This window comes from Salvelinus alpinus, chromosome 28, assembly GCF_045679555.1.
Source record: "Salvelinus alpinus chromosome 28, SLU_Salpinus.1, whole genome shotgun sequence".
Lineage (NCBI taxonomy): Eukaryota > Metazoa > Chordata > Actinopteri > Salmoniformes > Salmonidae > Salvelinus > Salvelinus alpinus.
In genome coordinates this window covers 2,420,203-2,436,479 of record NC_092113.1, presented here as the reverse complement: position 1 = coordinate 2,436,479, position 16,277 = coordinate 2,420,203, and the positions used below count along the sequence as shown (strand labels likewise).

At 45.7% G+C, this 16,277-nt stretch overlaps 2 protein-coding genes across 2 annotated transcripts in view; one reads left to right on the top strand and one right to left on the bottom strand.

Annotated features, from left to right (window-relative positions):
* Positions 1-16,277, bottom strand: part of LOC139556937 (plexin-D1-like) — a 112,528-nt gene that overhangs the window by 34,697 nt on the left and 61,554 nt on the right. The gene's annotated exons all lie outside the window — the stretch shown is intronic.
* The window catches only part of LOC139556939 (uncharacterized), a 244,614-nt gene continuing 231,124 nt past the window's right edge, over positions 2,788-16,277 (top strand). The window contains exon 1 of the mRNA XM_071371103.1: positions 2,788-3,487. The gene's annotated coding sequence lies outside the window, so the exon portion shown is untranslated. The remainder of the gene's footprint in view (positions 3,488-16,277) is intronic.

Genomic DNA, 16,277 nt, shown 5'->3' with positions numbered 1-16,277 from the left:
GGGATGCATCACTTACAGCTTACCATGTACAGTAGGCTACGGGCAATTTGTTTCTTCACCGTGTCATAGAAATTACGATCTTGCATTCGGGGCTTTTATATGCAAGGAGCATACAGTTGAAGTCGGAAGTTTACATACACTTTCAAGCACTCCACAAATGTCTTGTTAACAAACTATAGTTTTGGCAAGTCGGTTAGGACATATACTTTGTGCATGACACAAGTAATTTTTCCAACAATTGTTTACAGACAGATTATTTAATTTAAGATTCACTGTATCACAATTCCAGTGGGTCAGAAGTTTACATACACTAATTGGACTGTGCCTTTAAACAGCTTGGAAAATTCCAGAAAATTATGTCATGGATTTAGAAGCTTCTGATGGGCTAATTGACATAATTTGAGACAATTGGAGGTGTACCTGTGGATGTATTTCATGGCCTACCTTCAAACTCAGTCACTCTTCGCTTGACATCATGGGAAATTCAAAAGAAATCAGCCAAGACCTCAGCATTTTTATTTTAGACCTCCACAAGTCTTGTTCATCCTTGGGAGCAATTTCCAAACGCCTGAAGGTACCACGTTCATCTGTACAAACAATAGTACGCAAGTATAAACACCATGGGACCACGCAGCCGTCATACCGCTCAGGAAAGAGACGCGTTCTGTCTCCTAGAGATGAACGTACTTTGGTGCAAAAAGTGCAAATCAATCCCAGAACAACAGCAAAGGACCTTGTGAAGAAGCTGGAGGAAACAGGTACAAAAGTATCTAAATCCACAGTAAAATGAGTCCTATATTGACATATCCTGAAAGGCCGCTCAGCAAGGAAGAAGCCACTGCTCCAAAACTGCCATAAAAAAGCCAGACTACGGTTTGCACATGGGGACAAAGATCGTACGGCCAAACTCTTTGGCCATAATGACCATCGTTATGTTTGAGGAAAAAGGGGGAGGCTTGCAAGCCGAAGAACACCATCCCAACAGTGAAGCAAGGGGGTGGCAGCATCATGTTGTGGGGGTGCTTTGCTGCAGGAGGGACTGGTGCACTTCACAAAATAGATGGCATCATGAGGAGGGACAATTATGTGGACATGTTGAAGCAACATCTCAAGACATCAGTCAGGAAGTTAAAGCTTGGTCGCAAATGGGTCTTCCAAATGGACAATGACCCAAAGCATCCTTCCAAAGTTGTGGCAAAACGGCTTAAGGCCAACAAAGTCAAGGTGTTAGAGTGGCCATCACAAGCCCTGACCTCAATCCCATAGAACCGTTGTGGGTAGAACTGAAAAAGGGCGTGCAGCAAGGAGGCCTACAAACCTGACTCAGTTACACCAGCTCTGTCAGGAAGAATGGGCCAAAATTCACCCAACTTATTGTGGGAAACTTGTGGAAGGCTACCCGAAACATTTGACCCAAGTTAAACAATTTAAAGGCAATGCTACCAAATACTAAATTGAGTGTACGTAAACTTCTGACCCACTGGGAATGTGATTAAAAAAAATAAAAGCTGAAATAAATCATTCTCTCTACTATTATTCTGACATTTCAATAAAGTGGTGATCCTAACTGATGTAACAGTATAACTTTAGTCCCTCCCCTCACCCCGGGCGCAAACCAGGGACCCTCTGCACGCATCAACAACAGTCACTCACGAAGCATCGTTACCCATCGCTCCACAAAACGCACCACCGCTAACTAGCTAGCCATTTCACATCGGTTACACTGACTTAAGACAGGGAATTTTTACTAGGATTAAATGTCAGGAATTGTAAAAAACGGAGTATAAATGTATTTGGCTAACACGGAACCCAAACCGGCTGCGCGCGTGCGCTATCGTGCGCTATCGTGCATAAATGTATCTTGTCCCCCTACAACAAACGCGATCACGACACGCAGGTTAAAATATCAAAACAAACTCTGAACCAATGACATTAATTTGGGGACAGGTCGAAAAGCATTAAACATTTATAACCATTTATAATAATTTATCGCCCTCCAGGTTCCCTTGGAGAGTTCATCAATGAGCTTGACGCCCTGATAAGTTCCTTTCCTGAGGATGGCTCACCTCTCACAGTTCTGGGTGACTTTAACCTCCCCACGTCTACCTTTGACTCATTCCTCTCTGCCTCCTTTCCACTCCTCTCCTCTTTTGACCTCACCCTCTCACCTTCCCCCCCTACTCACAAGGCAGGCAATACGCTTGACCTCATCTTTACTAGATGCTGTTCTTCCACTAATCTCATTGCAACTCCCCTCCAAGTCTCCGACCACTACCTTGTATCCTTTTCCCTCTCGCTCTCATCCAACACTTCCCACACTGCCCCTACTCGGATGGTATCGCGCCGTCCCAACCTTCGCTCTCTCTCCCCCGCTACTCTCTCCTCTTCCATCCTATCATCTCTTCCCTCTGCTCAAACCTTCTCCAACCTATCTCCTGATTCTGCCTCCTCAACCCTCCTCTCCTCCCTTTCTGCATCCTTTGACTCTCTATGTCCCCTATCCTCCAGGCCGGCTCGGTCCTCCCCTCCTGCTCCGTGGCTCGACGACTCATTGCGAGCTCACAGAACAGGGCTCCGGGCAGCCGAGCGGAAATGGAGGAAAACTCGCCTCCCTGCGGACCTGGCATCCTTTCACTCCCTCCTCTCTACATTCTCCTCTTCTGTCTCTGCTGCTAAAGCCAATTTCTACCACTCTAAATTCCAAGCATCTGCCTCTAACCCTAGGAAGCTCTTTGCCACCTTCTCCTCCCTCCTGAATCCTCCTCCCCCTCCTCCCCCCTCCTCCTCCCTCTCTGCTGATGACTTTGTCAACCATTTTGAAAAGAAGGTCGACGACATCCGATCCTCGTTTGCTAAGTCAAACGACACCGCTGGTTCTGCTCACACTGCCCTACCCTGTGCTTTGACCTCTTTCTCCCCTCTCTCTCCAGATGAAATCTCGCGTCTTGTGACGGCCGGCCGCCCAACAACCTGCCCGCTTGACCCTATCCCCTCCTCTCTTCTCCAGACCATTTCCGGAGACCTTCTCCCTTACCTCACCTCGCTCATCAACTCATCCTTGACCGCTGGCTACGTCCCTTCCGTCTTCAAGAGAGCGAGAGTTGCACCCCTTCTGAAAAAACCTACACTCGATCCCTCCGATGTCAACAACTACAGACCAGTATCCCTTCTTTCTTTTCTCTCCAAAACTCTTGAACGTGCCGTCCTTGGCCAGCTCTCCTGCTATCTCTCTCAGAATGACCTTCTTGATCCAAATCAGTCAGGTTTCAAGACTAGTCATTCAACTGAGACTGCTCTTCTCTGTGTCACGGAGGCGCTCCGCACTGCTAAAGCTAACTCTCTCTCCTCTGCTCTCATCCTTCTAGACCTATCGGCTGCCTTTGATACTGTGAACCATCAGATCCTCCTCTCCACCCTCTCCGAGCTGGGCATCTCCGGCGCGGCCCACGCTTGGATTGCGTCCTACCTGACAGGTCGCTCCTACCAGGTGGCGTGGCGAGAATCTGTCTCCGCACCACGTGCTCTCACCACTGGTGTCCCCCAGGGCTCTGTTCTAGGCCCTCTCCTATTCTCGCTATACACCAAGTCACTTGGCTCTGTCATATCCTCACATGGTCTCTCCTATCATTGCTATGCAGACGACACACAATTAATCTTCTCCTTTCCCCCCTCTGATAACCAGGTGGTGAATCGCATCTCTGCATGTCTGGCAGACATATCAGTGTGGATGACGGATCACCACCTCAAGCTGAACCTCGGCAAGACGGAGCTGCTCTTCCTCCCGGGGAAGGACTGCCCGTTCCATGATCTCGCCATCACGGTTGACAACTCCATTGTGTCCTCCTCCCAGAGTGCTAAGAACCTTGGCGTGATCCTGGACAACACCCTGTCGTTCTCAACTAACATCAAGGCGGTGACCCGTTCCTGTAGGTTCATGCTCTACAACATTCGCAGAGTACGACCCTGCCTCACGCAGGAAGCGGCGCAGGTCCTAATCCAGGCACTTGTCATCTCCCGTCTGGATTACTGCAACTCGCTGTTGGCTGGGCTCCCTGCCTGTGCCATTAAACCCCTACAACTCATCCAGAACGCCGCAGCCCGTCTGGTGTTCAACTTTCCCAAGTTCTCTCACGTCACCCCGCTCCTCCGCTCTCTCCACTGGCTTCCAGTTGAAGCTCGCATCCGCTACAAGACCATGGTGCTTGCCTACGGAGCTGTGAGGGGAACGGCACCCCCGTACCTTCAGGCTCTGATCAGGCCCTACACCCAAACAAGGGCACTGCGTTCATCCACCTCTGGCCTGCTCGCCTCCCTACCTCTGAGGAAGTACAGTTCCCGCTCAGCCCAGTCAAAACTGTTCGCTGCTCTGGCACCCCAATGGTGGAACAAACTCCCTCACGACGCCAGGTCAGCGGAGTCAATCACCACCTTCCGGAGACACCTGAAACCCCACCTCTTTAAGGAATACCTAGGATAGGATAAAGTAATCCTTCTAACCCCCCCCCCCCCTTAAAAGAGTTAGATGCACTATTGTAAAGTGGTTGTTCCACTGGATATCATAAGGTGAATGCACCAATTTGTAAGTCGCTCTGGATAAGAGCGTCTGCTAAATGACTTAAATGTAATGTAAATGTAATAACCAACGAGGAGATGGGAGAGGCAGGACTTGCAGCGCGATCTGAAATATGAATGACTTCTATTTTACATGCTGACCAGACCGGACACGCCGCGTGCGCCAGCATTGCAAAATAACATTTGTAATCCATGTTATTCAATTATTGCACCCACACTGCTCGCGCACGCCAACAAGCATATACGTTGCCAAGGGCTAACATGCTGACCAGACCGGACACATCACGTGCGCGAGCTTTGCTTTTTTTTGTTGTGAAATCCATGTTTTTCTATTATTTCACCCACACTGCTCACGCGCGCCAACGAGCATCTGCGATGCCAAGGGCTAAAAGAGAAGTCATACCTATTTCTGACGCAGATCGCGCTGCAAGTCCTACCTCTCCCATCTCCCCTTTGGTTATAGAAGCAGGTACTCACGTGCCATCTCCTCATTGGTTATACCCACGTGGGTGATTGAAAGACGAAATGTTTTGCCGGTCGTCGTGGTAATACTATGAAAGTGTAGATGCCAATCACCATATAAGTTCAAAGATGAAAAGGCCTGGAAGGTGGAGAGATGACTAGAAACGATTCAGTTGGCTGTTTTATGTGTGGATTAATTGTCGGAGTAGAGGACCTTGTGCATTTCAGGTAAAATAACAACTCAATGTTTATATCCCAGGACAAATTAGCTAGCAACAGCAAGCTAGCTAAATAGGACAAATTAGCTAGCATGTGCAAGCTAACTAGCTAAATTGCCATACATGTTTAATGCTTTTCGATCTGTCCTCAAATCAATGTTATTGGTTCAGAGTTTGTTTTTATATTTTAACCTGCGTGTCGTGATCGCGTTTGGTGTGGGTGGACAAAATACATTTATGCACGATGGTGCACGATGGCGCACGCGCGCAGCCAGTTTTGGTTCCGTGTTAGCCCTCGGCAACGCAGACGCTCAGTGGCGCGCGCGAGCAGTGTGGGTGCAATAATTGAATAACATGGATTTCTAAATTTATTTTGTGACACTCGCGCACGTGATGTGTCCGGTCTGGTCAGCATGTGAGGTGTGTGTAAACTTCCGACTTCAACTGTAAATTGTACAACTGTAAACTAGCAAATAATTGTTCAAGTTCGAACCCACGTATATTAATATACAGCACCATCTACATAAATATCTGATAGGGTCCATTATCTGCTACCTGTATTTAACCCTCTGTTCCCCCCATGTCTGTGTGTGAAATTGTTTGTTGTAAAGTGTTTGTGCACTCTGACTGGTTCGCGACAGGTTATTTTGTACCCATATTTTGTTGTTCTGGGTGCCGTTGGTTTTGCACATTAAACTGCTCTGGTTATTACCCAGTTCTGCTCTCCTGCGCCTGACTTCCCTGCAGCTAGTCACGCACCTCTTACATTCCTTCTCCTAACTATCTACGTGCTCTCCTCCTCTCACCTATTCCCTTCACTTGTGGACTTCAGTGCACAATTTTGGTGTTTGGTATTTTATTAGGATCCCCATTAGCTCTTGCGATAGCAGCAGCTACTCTTCCTGGGGTCCACACAAAACATGAAATAACACAGAAAAGTAATAGACAAGAACAGCTCAATTACAGAACTACATCAATTTAAAAGTGGCCTACATATCAATACATACAAACTATGTCAAATAGGGGACAGGCGTTGTGCCGTGAAGTGTTTGCTGTTAATTTGAGCAATATGAGAAGGAAGGGAGTTCCATGCAATAATGGCTCTATATAATACTGTATGCATTCTTGAATTTGTTCTGGATTTGGGGACTGTGAAAAGACCCCTGGTGGCATGTCTTCTGGGGTAAGTGTGTGTGTGTGTCAAAGCTGTATGTCAGTTGACTATGCAAACAATTTGGAATTTTCAACAAATGTTTCTTATAAAAAGAAGTGATATAGTCAGTCTCTGCTCAGCTCTTAGCCAAGAGACTGGCATGCATATTATTTATATCAGCCCTCTGATTACAATGAAGACTTAGATGTGCCGCTCTGTTCTGGGCCAGCTGCAGCCTCACTAGGTCTTACCTTGCAGCACTCGGCCACACGACTGGACAATAATCAAGATAAGACAAAACTAGAGCCTGCAGGACATGCTTTTTGGAGTGTGATGTCAAAAAAGCAGAGCATCTCTTTATTACGGATGGACATCTCCCCATCTTTACAACCATTGAATGTATATGTTTTGACCATGACAGTTTACAATCTAAGGTAACGCCAAGTAATTTAGTCTCTCTCAACTTGTTCAACAGCCACTCCATTCATTACCAGATTCAGCTGAGGTCTAGAACTTAGGGAATGATTTGTACCAAATACAATGCTCTTAGTTTAAAGAGATATTCAGGACCAGTTTATTACCTCAACTCACCTGTACCGGGCGGCAAGGAAAGGTTGCTAGATCGAATCCCCAAGCTGACATGGTAAAAATCTGTTGTTCTGCACCTGAACAAGGCAGTTAACCCACTGTTCCTAGGACGTCATTGTAAATAAGAATTTGTTCTTAACTGACTTGCCTAGTTAAATAAAGGTTCAATAAAAAAATATATAAATACACTCGCACACTGACTCAGTACCGGTGCCCCCTGTATATAGCCTTGTTATTGTGTTACTTTTTATTTTAGTCTACTTGGTAAATATTTTCATGTGACAAATAAAGTTTGATTTGACTACAATCATGCAGTACAGCGTACAGTCAGAAAGCAGTTTAGCAGTTACACCGGCAGGCCTCGGTGGCAATAAATGAATACAACCAAAAGCTTACCTTAACTTGGAAGAGTTCCAGTGTTGGATGGCCATAGCCAGCTAGCTAACATAGCATCCCTCTCTGTTTGAGACGGGTGTTTGAGTAGGCTAAACTAGCTAGCTGTACTCACAAATGAAAGTGAAAAAATCAATACTCCTTAATTTTGGAAGATGTATTTTTCTTTAAACTGTTCAACTATTGTATTTCTCTCTCTTTGAGTCCACTACTCAGCACATTGTATGCACTGCAGTGCTAGCTAGCAGTAGCTTATGCTTTCAGTACTAGATTAATTCTCTGATCCTTTGATTGGGTGGACAACATGTCAGCTCATGCTGCAAGAGCTCTGATAGGTTGGAGGACGTCCTCCAGAAGTTGTCATGATTACTGTGTAAGTCTATGGAAGGTGTTGAGAACCATGAGCCTCCTAGGTTTTGTATTGAAGTCAATGTACCCAGAGGAGGACAAAGGCTAGCTGTCCTCCGGCTACACCATGGTGCTACCCTACAGAGTGCTGCTGAGGCTACTGTAGAGCTTCATTGCAAAACAGTGTGTTTTAATCCATTTTTATTTTTATGAAATTCACTGAGGAGGATGGTCCTCCCGTTTCTACTCTGAGGAGCTGGACTTTAATAACACCACAATTTATTTTGGATTAACTTTTTACAAATCTAATCACAGATAGAACACATGAAAATTAATTTCCATAAGTAATATCCAAATTAACACATTTATTTTTTATTGTGACAAATCAGTGAGATTTTATACCTATGTGACACATCAGTTGGATTTGATACCTATGTGACACATCAGTGGGATTTGATACCTATGTGACACATCAGTGGGATTTGATACCTATGTGACACATCAGTGGGATTTGAACCTATGACCTTTGGTTTTCCATTCATGGAATTAGTCCACCACACCACCAGGATGGAGCTAGCATGCCAATGTTGTTTTACGCACACAAAGCTGTTCATTTTAGTCTATTCAAACAGACCCCATTTCAAAGGCCACAAGCATTCATTAAGATCAGTGGGCGTGGCCAACACACACTTAACAAGATAGAGGATAGAGAGAGTTTTGTTGATGCTGAGAATGGAAGGTATATGTTTATTCGTTTTTTTTAACGTTTCTTAAGTTTTCTTTTTGTTTTTATGGAAAGTTGTTTTTATGAACAATTTGAGAACATGACTTTAATTAGAACCATGAGGAAACCTGTATGAAACGTTATGCTGAAGTACTGAAATTCCCACAGAAGAACTTTGTTTGTTAACGAGCATTCCCAATGTCAACCAGTTGGAGAACGTTCCTAGGACATTACCAACATTATTATAACCAAGTTTGAACTTTTAGGAAACGTTCTGTTAAAGTAATGAAAATACCAAGAAAATACAATTTTTTGTCAAGTTCCTTAAATGTACTGAGTATATTCCAAAGCCACAAAACTATCCTGCACCATTCCCAGAAAGTTGTGGGAAAGTTGTATGCAAAATAATCATAGGACAACCACACTCTCACCAAGCTCTAGGAAACATATGGTTCTCAGAACATGATGTGCTTGTTGGGATTGCTCTTCAGCTCAAGATTCAGATATAATTGAGACAGACTCAGCTTGGGATCAGGTTTCATATAGAGGGCTCGTCAGTCTGTACCTCTCTGAGCTACAGCCCTGTATCTGTGCTAGTTGAGTGCAACCTGAATAGTTCTTCCAGGACTCAAGTGAGACTAAGAGAGAGCTACAAGGAGGAAAGACGGAGAGGTAGATGGAAAGGAGTGGGGCAGATATTGAGCTAAGAGAGTTAGAGTGAATATGGGGGAGAGGTGATAGGGTAGTGTGTGAAGGTGAGAGAGACAGCAATCTTCAGCGATGGAGCCAGCCTCTACTCCCAATCCTCCAGTAGCCTATTTTCCCTACATACCTCCGTCCCATTTACTCCTGTGACGCTCAGAAGCATGCTCTCTTTCACAGATCATTTCAACCCTGGCCTTTCTTCTCCCAGTGCTTCTCTCAGGAGCCATGGAGAGGACGGCAAGAGTATTTACCACTTCCATCACCAAGGAAAAACAACAACAGAGATAGCCATCTCTGGCTCCCAGGCAAAAGCAATCTACCATCAACTCATAGTGTAGCATAGCTAGCTTAGTGTGGTCTAGAGTGGAAACAATGATGAAGGATGAAGTTGCTCCTAGAGGCTGATCTGAGGTCAGCTTTGTTTTTTTCCCCATTCTAGTTTAGGGAATTGGGGGTGGGAAAGTTGGTCCTAGATCTGTGTTTAAGGGAACATCTATCCAGCAGGTCCAGAGGTTCCTGTCACCTTGGCATCATGCTTCGTAGAGTGACCCTTTGCCTTGGTGTCCCAAGGTCACTGTGACCACACCGTGTGTTATTAGTCTGGCTCCAGCTTGCTGCAGCTCTATCCCCCATTTGGTCTGGGTGAGAGGGGAGGCAGAGGGTCTACTTTAAGAAAGGAATTCACGTGGACATGTGATTGACAGCTGAGACACACAAACACTGTGCTTCCGAGGTAAAGTGAGAAATGAGGACAGTGTGTAAGTTACACATACTTACAGTATATTACCATATAAAAGCAAACAGTTATAAATCCACCAAGAACCTAAATCTGTATAAGACCAAGAGTGTGATGTACAGTAAGTGTTTGGTTATACAAAGCTTTTGGCCTTCAAGTAGCTTATCCCAAAATTAGTTACAGTTTTAAGATTTCAGATTAAATAGTGACATGCACGCACACACACACAACACACAACACACACAACACACACACACTCAACTTGGTAAGTACAGCAATTAACACTATGTATCGCTGAGCATCTCACTCTCTGGTGTTAGCATGGCTGGGGTTAGTGATAGCGTTAGCTGCCATGTTGCTCATTTGCACCTCTCACTCCTCTGTGAATGAGTCTCAAGCTGAGCGGAGGACAGTACAGTACAATAACATCAGGAAACTTCCTGATCCAAAACACCTTCAACAATAAAGGATCTCTGAAGATCTCTATAATGCTATAAGTAACCCTGACAGGAAATTATGAATTGTATGATCTTCTGAACATACTAAATCATTTGGATAAAGATCCTCAAAGGATCGTGCCTCCAGATTATATCAGGGTCAGGTGTTCAGACCATACTGCAGACGTCATCTGACATTATTAGTTCAGACCCACTGTATGAGACCGTATACACTGTTGCAGTCAATCTTAACTCCCCCTCACTGATGAAGGAGGATGTGAAGACAAACACAGGAAAAGGAAAGAAACCTTACTTCTGTACTCTCCCTCCCTCTCCCACTGTATCTCTCTCTTCATATCATTAATAAACTATGCCTGTCAGTTCCTGTTTTGGGACACTGAATAAAATCCAATCAAACTAATTTGAAACAATGGGGCTTGGCATGCCACGGAACGAGAACGCAGGCTCTGGAATGACAACAACTGCCTTTGTTACCTGCAGCGTTACGGACACATAGAACACATTAGGGTCGATCGACCTCAAAAAACACAAGAAAGAGAATTTCGATACCCACCATCTCTGATCGTTCTGCAATTGTTTCTGTAGTTACGATTAGCATTCCTGAAACATTATTTTGTTGAAATATAATTTGATCTCTGGAGAAATTAAGCTATTAAGCTATAAATTAAGCTATTCGGATAATATTCAATAAATTAACAGTGTGCGTTTTAGACTTTTACTATTGAAGACCATAACATTGAAACCATTAGAACTGCTGTAGCCTAAGAGTTTGCTTGTTCACCATGAATGGTTTAACAGTAACTAATCCAGATCTTTTCGAGGACATAAACCCCACACAAACAGTCCATTTAGTGGACACAGGTTAAACATAAAAGGAGGACAAACTGAATTGCTTTCATGGAGGACTGGCTTAAATGGAGGACGACCACACTATTTATTTAACCAATGAGACAAATCTAGTGGTTTAGAACCCAAAGCTGCAAACGACATGTTGTGATATATTTCACTTCTTATGGCTGCATGGGCAGTATTGAGTAGCTTGGATGAAAAGGTGCCCATTGTAAACGGCCAGCTCCTCAGTCTCAGTTGCTAATATCTGCATATTACTATTAGTATTGGATAGAAAACACTCAAAAGTTTCCAAAACTGTCAAAATATTGTCTGTGAGTAACACAGAACTGATATTGCAGGCGAAACCCTGAGGAAAATCCAAACAGCTTCTATTTTGAAAACTCCATGTTCCATAGCCTCCCTTTGCTGGATTTAAAGGGATATGAACCAGATTTATTTTCCTATCGCTTCCTCAATGTGTCAACAGTCTTCAGACATAGTTTCAGGCTTTTATTTTGAAAAATGAGCCAGAACGAAAACATCTCGTCAAGTGGTCACATGAACTTTGCTCGCGCAACAGAGTTTGGACAGCCATTGTTTTTCCCTCTCCTACTGTGAAAGACATTTGCGGTTGATATATTATCGATTATATATTTTAAAAACAACCTGAGGATTGATTATAAAAAACTTTTGACATGTTTCTGTGGACATTATGGAAACTATTTGGAATTTGTCTGCGTTGTCGTGACCGCTCTTTCCTGAGGTATTTTGGATATAAAAATAATCTTTATGGAACAAAAGGAACATTTGTTGTCTAACTGGGAGTCTCGTGAGTGAAAACATCTGAAGATCATCAAAGGTAAACGATTAATTTGATTGCTTTTCTGATTTTCGTGACCGAGCTACTTGATGCTAAGTGTACTTAATGTTTTGTCGAGCGATCGATAAACTTACACAAACGCTTGGATTGCTTTCGCTGTAAAGCATAATTTCAAAATCTGACACGACAGGTGGATTAACAAAAGGCTAAGCTGTGTTTTCCTATATTGCACTTGTGATTTCATGAATATAAATATTTTTTGTAATATTTATTGAATCTAGCGCTATGCTATTCAGCGGTTGTTGATGACACTTATCCCGTTAACGGGATTGCAGCCATAACAAGTTAATAGACGCAAGAAACCAGCAAAATGGCAAAAAAAAGTATAGCAAGAACAGCGGCATCTAGTGTTCAAAACCTGGTACTTTCACAATACTTTTGTGAATTGGTAAGGTTGGACCCTGGTGCAGAAAAGAGACCAGACGAGGAATCAGTGGTTAAGGATATACATAATACTTTACTGAGATATGGTAGCTGCAGGATCACAGTACACTTGAAAAAACAACAAACACTAAGTCTCGAAAACTCACTCAGGAAACGAATGCACACGGTAAACAATTCAAGCTTCTGCAAAGGACCCCAGAAAACACATCTCTTTTAACAGGGACACAATCATGAAATAATAAGACACACCTGAGTCCAATAAAAGTCTCTAGGTCGGTCTCTGCCACTCTTGGGTGCCAGGAGGAACCATGACAGTATTCCCCCCCCCCCCCCCCCCTCCAGCTGACGACCACCATATAGTTGTTTGAAGTCTAACAAGACCCGAATCCAGGATGTCCCGGGCAGGCACCCACGCCCGCTTCTCGGGACCGTAGCCCTCTCAGTCCACCAGGTACTGCAGGGTCCCGATGAGCTTCCAACAGATGCCGGACCGTGTAGGCCGGGAGGCCATCCACAAGTCGAGGGGGCGGCGGAGCAGATGTGGGGGGAGAGAATGGACTGGTCCTTACGAGCTTGAGACGGGAGACATGAAAGGAAGGACAGATCCTCATGGACCTGGGAAGCTGGAGATGATAGGTGATCAGATTGACGCGACTCAGGATCTTGAATGGTCCTATGTAGCGAGCTTCCGCAAGTCCACCTTTAAGGGAAGATCATGGGTGGACAGCCACACCCATTGACCCAGTCGGAGGAGCTGAGGAGGTCTTCGGTGCCGGTTTACATGATGATTGTGGTCGTGCAGAGGAGCAGAGCAAGGAGGATCGCTCTCTGATCCAGGTGCGGCGACATTGTCGAATGAACACCTTGGCTGATCTCACCCCCACCTTGGCTGATTTCATCCCCACACCCCACCTCTTGTTCAGGAAACGGGAGGGGGGGAGGAACTTCTCCAGCTCCTGGTTGGCCCACTCAGTTTGCACATTCGACTGAGGGTGGAACCAGGAGGAGAGACTCACCGATGCCCCCAACAGGGAACAGAAGGCCTTCCAATACCGTGCGACAACCTGGGGCCCACGATCTCAGACAATTTCCTGGGGATGTCTGTGTAGTCGAAAGACATGGATAATCATGAGATCAGCGGAATCCTTTGCTGAAGGCAACTTGGGTAAGGCGATGAAATGTGCTGCCTTGGAGAACCGATTGACGACCACCAGGATAGTGGGAAGCCCTTGAGATGGAGGTAACCCTGTGATAAAGTCTACAGACAAATGAGACCAGGGTCAGCTGGGGATGGGCAGAGGTTGGAGCAACCCGGCCGGTTGCTGATGTGAAGACTTGCTTTGGTGACAGATGGAACAGGCTGCAACAAAGGATCTCACATCCTCCATCATGTTGGGCCACCAGAATTTCCGCCTCAGGAACTTCAGTGTCCGATTAACCCCTGGATGCCCAGTTAATTTAGAGGAGTGTCCCCATTGTAGTACTTGGGACCGGGCTGATCACGGAACGTAAAGTATGTTAGTGGGTCCCCCATGGGGTCAGGTTCTCGGTCTGGGCTTTTCAGACCGTGGTCTCAATACTCTATATCACAGGAGCCACAATGCTTGAGCTGGGGATGATGGGCTCTTGGTCCCTCTCCTTGTTAGAGATATCATGTTGGCGGGACAGGGCATCTGCCTTCTAATTCTTGGATCCCGGGCATAGGCTAGTGTGAAGTCGACCATGTTAAAAAACAGAGCCAACCTAGCCTGGCGAGTGTTCAACCTCTTGGCTTCTTGAATGGAGACCAAGTTCTTATGGTCCGTCCAGATTACGAAAGGATGAGTTGCCCCCTCCAACCAGTGTCTCCAGCCCTCAAGGGCCCACTTAACTGCTAAGAGCTCCCGGTTGCCTACATTGTAGTTGTGTTCCGCTGGCGAGAACCGCTTGGAGACAAAGGTGCAGTTTCTTGTCCTCCTCATTCCACTGTGAAAGGACCGCTCCTGCTCCGTTGTTGGCATCCACCTCCACCACAAAGGGACGAGTCGGATCAGGATGAAAGAGGGTAGGTAAAGAGGTGAAACGTCCCTTGAGCTCCATGAATGCCCTGTCTGTCTCGGGGGTCCAGCAAAAACGGGTCTGGGACTTGCCTGTTAGGACTGTGAAAGGCGCTGCCACAGCACCAAAGTTGCATACCGCTGGACCTGCTTGAGTGAGGTGGGACGGGGCCAGTCGGCGACCACCTCAATCTTCACGGGGTCTATTTGGATGCCTGCGGTAGAGATAATGTGACCCAGGAAGGAAATCTGGGATATGTGGAACTCCCAGTTCTCTATCTTGACATATAGTTGACTCTGCAGGAGGCGTCTCAGGACTTGGCGGACGTGCAGTATGTGTTCTGGAAGGGTCTTGGAGAAGATCAAGATGTCGTTGAGGTAAACAAAGACGAACCGATTCAACCTATCCCTCAGGGTGTCATTGACCAATGCTTGAAAGACTGCTGGTGAGTTTGATAATCCGAATGGCATGGCTAAATACTCAGTGGCCACTATGAGTGTTAAAGACAGTCGTCCACTCATCTCCCTCCCTGATTCTCACCAGATTGTAAGCGCTACGGCGGTCCAGTTTGTTGAAGAATTGGGCCAACTCCAATGCGGAGGACATCAGGGGTAGGGGGTAACAATTCTTGATCGTAATCTGGTTCAGCCCTCTGTAGTTGATGCATGGATGCAGGCCTCCAGCCTTCTTACCCACAAAGAAGAAGCCTGCACAAGCAGGGGATGTAGAGGGGCGAATGAAACCTGCGTCCAGCAACTCCAGGATGTAATTGTCCATGACTTTTGCTTCAGGGGTCCAGAAGGAGTACAGACGACCCGGGGGAGGTGTGGCGCCAAGTAGGAGTTCTATGGCACAGTCGTAAGGACGATGGGGGGGAAAGTTGCCCATCGAGGGCTTGAATCTGCAGAGGATGGGACATTTCACGCAGGGGATCTGTAACTCTCTGTCGAAGTCTTGATCAATGAAATCATCCGCGGTTCCGTAGTCCACAAAGGCTTGAATCTGGTGCTGACGGTTGTCCCAGTGGAGGGTTGCAGGTAGTGACCGACGGTGACTGGGTAGCCGGGAGGTAACTGCACAGCTCATCAGGGTCTCCCCCTGTCCTGGCGAGCCCTGGCGTTTCCTGTCAGCTCTGGCCAGGTAGCACGGAGATGGCCGAGACCTCCGCCGTAGAGGCAGCAGCCTTCGCGCATTCGACTGTCACGCTCATGTCAGCTCAGATGTGTGCGACCCAGCTGCATGGGATCCTCCATGCTGCGCTCGGTGGGCTTGGGGTGCTCAGGAAACACAGAATGCTGGAGGATGCGGAACGAAACGAAACGAACGCACACGGTAAACAATTCAAGCTTCTGCAAAGGACCACAGAAAACACACCTCTTTTAACAGGGACACAATCATGAAATAATAAGACACACCAATAAAAGTCTCTAGGGCGGTCTGTGCCGCCTTCTGGTGCCAGGAAGAACAACTTTATTGTACTCTATGATAGATAATTTCTCTGAATTGGGAAAAAAAACACCAGATTTACAGGGAATACATTGCATAGTATGGAGAAGCAATACTGAATATTATCTGAATCCTATCAATTAAAATGGCACATTTTGGTGCAATCAATTAGCTTAATTTCAATTAGTTTCAGGAATGCCAATCTTATCTGTTTCCAACTACAGAATTGTTTTTCGAACAATCTGAGATGGTGGGTGGCATGTCTAACTGAAATTACATGAAACAACTCATTACTGTATTTTAACAGCTTGCCATCTACATAGGTAACATCCCAGCTCGTAC